The sequence below is a fragment of the Mus caroli genome, chromosome 19, assembly GCF_900094665.2.
Source record: "Mus caroli chromosome 19, CAROLI_EIJ_v1.1, whole genome shotgun sequence".
Taxonomy (NCBI): Eukaryota; Metazoa; Chordata; class Mammalia; order Rodentia; family Muridae; genus Mus; species Mus caroli.
The window spans coordinates 2,336,340-2,340,389 of NC_034588.1; positions in this window are offsets into that span (position 1 = coordinate 2,336,340).

Below are 4,050 nucleotides of genomic sequence, written 5' to 3' on the forward strand. Positions count from 1 at the left end.
GGGCCTTTTCAACTGGGACTCACCACAGACAGCTCTGCAGGAAAATGCAGGCTGTCAGCACCAGAATGGTGGTGTTGCAGAAGGAGATACCCAGCTTTATGGAATGACCAAGTCCTCAACATGCAGGTAGTTAGTATTGGGTAATCTGGATTGTCTAATCGGGTCAATTCTGGGCCTATGAGAGAGAATGCCTTCTTCTCTCTCTCTCTCTCTCTCTCTCTCTCTCTCTCTCTCTCTCTCTCCTCTCTCTCTCTCGTTTAATATTTTGTTTTAATTGTGTATACATGTGTGGATGTGTGTGTGTGTGGTGTGTGCTCCCATGCATGTGCAGAGGTGTTGGATTCCTTGGAGCTGGAGGAACAGGCAGTGTGAGCTGCCTAACATAGGTGCTAAGAACTGAACTCGCATCCTCTGAAAGGACAGTACACTCTCTTAGCTGCTGGACTCAACTCTACCTCAAGAGTTCCTGTTTCAAAAACCAGGTGGATAGTTTCCATAGGAATGCTACCTGGGGTTGAAAATCTGGATCACCTACACACACAAAATCTAACATAACCCTCTGATTAAAACAAACAAGGGGAAAAAAAACAATAAAACAAAACCATAACTCAATAGCATAGCTTTTTGGGGGGATGTGTGTGTGTGTGTGTGTGTGTGTGTATGCATATGTGCATGGGTTAAATAGCATAGCTTTAACAAGACATTTCAAATGATAGCTTCATGATTATCGAGCTTGCAAAAGAATTCTCATCAAAATTCCAGAAAATAGAACATGTTGTTCATAATACCAGTAATGCCTGAGATTTTTCTGGAAGTGTTAGTTAGGATAGTTAGAAAAGAAATTTCAGGATGTAATAAGAGGCAAAAAAGTTATCATCTGAAAGTAAAAAGACGCTGGGCAGTGGTGACGCATGCCTTTAATCCCAGCACTTGGGAGGCAGAGGCAGGTGAATTTCTGAGTTCAAGGTCAGCCTGGTCTACAGAGTGAGTTTCAAGACAGCCAGGGCTACACAGAGAAACCCTGTCTTGAAAAACAAAACAAAACAAACAAAAAGTAAAAAGGCTAATTCTGGGAAATCCAAGAACACAAAATGAAAATCACCAAGAGCAACAAAAGAATTTGGCAGGTCCCCAGGAGAAAATAGTGTATCAGCAACCAAAGGTGTTACAAAAACTGCACGTTTTGGCTGATAGGACCCATCTAGCACACTGCCTCCTTCTGCAAATGCTGTTTCACTGGAACACAGCTCTGCTCGCTCACTCATTTGTGTGGCCGGGTTGTTCTTTGTTTGGTTTGTTTGTTTTTGTTTTCAAGCAGGGTTTCCTTCTGTGTAGCCCTGGCTGTACTTGCACCTTTAATACACACACACGTATATATGTAGTTTTATTTTTACATTCATTGTGTTTAGCTTGCATGTATGTCTGTGTGAGGGTGTCAGAAGAAGCCCTGGAACTGGCATTTCAGACAGGTGTGCACTGTTGTGTGGTTGCTGGGAATTGAACTCAGGTCCTCTAGAAGAGCAGCCAGTGCTCTTAACCACTGAGCCATCTCTCCAGCCACCCAACCTTCAACTCTTGATTCTCCTGCTTCTACCTCCCTTAGTGCTTATATTACAGGCTTACACCACCACAGTTTGCCTGTTTTATTTTTAACCATATACTAAAACAAGACTTCCTATAAATTAACCAGCTGCTGTCCACCAACTTCTTTCGTTGGCCAAACTGAGTATATTATTGTTGCACTATGGCGTGTCTCAGTAAGAATATGTTGGAGAGGGTATTTGAGGGGCTGGAGAGATGGCTTAGTTGTTAAAAGCACTTGCTGTTCTTGCACAGGACCTACGTCCAGTCCGCAGCACCCATGATGGGCATCTAGCTCCCAGACACTATAACTCCAGCTCTAAGCAACCCTATGTCTTCTTTTGGTCTCTGAGAGCACCCACATACACATAAAAATTAAATCTTAAAAGGGCTCATGGTATTTGTATTTGCTTAGTGAATTGGGAGGATTTAAGGAAGCAGGGCTAATCTCTGAGTCGGGACGCCTTCAGAAGCAGGGGATTTCTATGATAGAGCATCTTTAAATTTTTTTTTTTTGAGATAGGGTCTCACCATAGAGCTCTGGCTGTCCAGAAACTCATTATGTAGATTAGGCTGGCCTTGAACTCACAGAGATCTGCCTGCCTCTGCCTCTCAAGTGTTGGGACTAAAGGCATGCACCCCTATGCCTGGCAATTTTAGTTTTCTTAGGTATAAATGTTGAGTTTGCATGTAAGTGCACTGCATGCCTACCTCGGGTCTAAGGAGGCCAGAAGAGGGCCTCCAATGCCCTGGAACTGAAGGAAGAGATGGTTGTGAGCCACCATATGGGGGCTGGCATCAAACTCAGGCCTCTGAGCCTTCTCCCTAGGCCCTATGGTAGAGTGTCGTAACAAACCCTTACTGGGCAGGGTTCCAGATGGAGACGAATGCTGTAGTTAGTAAAGAAGCATTGCCCACTGTCACTAGAGAGAAAAGCCTGCTGTGTCTGTAACTCGGACAGTGCTGTCACTAGAGAGAAAAGCCTGCTGTGTCTAACTCGGACAGTGCTGTCACTAGAGAGAAAAGCCTGCTGTGTCTAACTCAGACAGTGCTGTCACTAGAGAGAAAAGCCTGCTGTGTCTGTGGCTCGGACAGTGCTCACACTCAGCAGTGTTCAAGCATGGCTGTGGAGTGGTTCCACTTGTGTTTTGTCCTCTCAAAATCAGAAAGAGGCTTTATCCAGTGTTGATATGTGGTGAACTTGTGTATGCTGGACTGAATAGCAGTGCTGTGGGAGAAAACTTAGACACAATAAAACACTTACTTCATTTTTTATTTTACTCCTTACTGTTTGAAAGACAAGGGCCAAGAACATGGAAATGACTAGAAACAGTAGATACCACCACTCTCCCGGTATCTGGGTAAGCAATTAAAGTTTAAACATAATGTTGTGGAGAACACTTGGCTGGGTGGCTATGCTTTCCTCTTCTTATGTCTGTAGTGCGTTGGTCCATCATTTCTAGTTTTATGTCTGTTTTGGAGAAGAATTTGACAACGTGTATCAATGTGGGTATCTGAGCCAGTAACAGTAGAGAATAGATGAAAAACAAACAGCATTTCAAAAGCATGAGAAAGTGTGGAGAATCTGACTACAAGGGACTGGCAAGCTAGCTTGCCATCGAAAGGTGCTCGTGCCAGTCTTGATGATCTGAGTCTGGGAACCCAGGACCTACATGGTAGAAGGGAAAAAAAAAAAAAAACCTCCCACAAATAGCACTCTGACCTCCATAGTGCTCCATGACACACACCTCCCCCAAAACAAGAAAGCCAAGCATGGCGGTGTGCACCTTTACTCCCAGTACATGGGGGGCAGAAGCAGGCCGATCTCTTGAGTTTGAGGCTAGCCCAGTTTACATAGTGAGTTCCAGGACTGCCAGGGCTACACAGAAAAATCAAGTCTCTAAAAACAAAGCAGCAACAAAACAACAACAAAATCAAAAGAAACTCTGACTATAAAAATTTTTCTTCACAGCAAGAATCATTATACATATATACAAAGCTCTGCAAGACAAGTCACATAGGAAAAAATGCATTTGAGAAAAGAAATGGATTGATGGCTATTATTTTTTAAAAAATTAACCTGGTCTGGGGTTTTAAAGTGTTTTTCCTGCACAAGGTTATCTTGGCAATACAGAGCCAGCAAATACCACAAAGTCACACCACACAACAAACTTCACAAAAGCGATTTATTGGGGAGAAAATAGAATAGCAGCTGCCTCTGAACAGGAAGAGAGATAGCAGAGTGTGGGGCAATGGGAAGGCTTTTATAGAGTTTTTAGAGCATATGCAGTGAGTTAGTGGAGCATGTGCAGTGAGCTGGTGGAGCATGTGTAGTGTGAGCTGGTGGAGCATGTGCAGTGTGAGCTGGTGGGGCATGTGCAGTGTGAGCTGGTGGGACATGTGCAGTGTGAGCTGGTGGGACATGTGCAGTGTGAGCTGGTGGGGCATGTGCAGTGTGAGCTGGTGGGG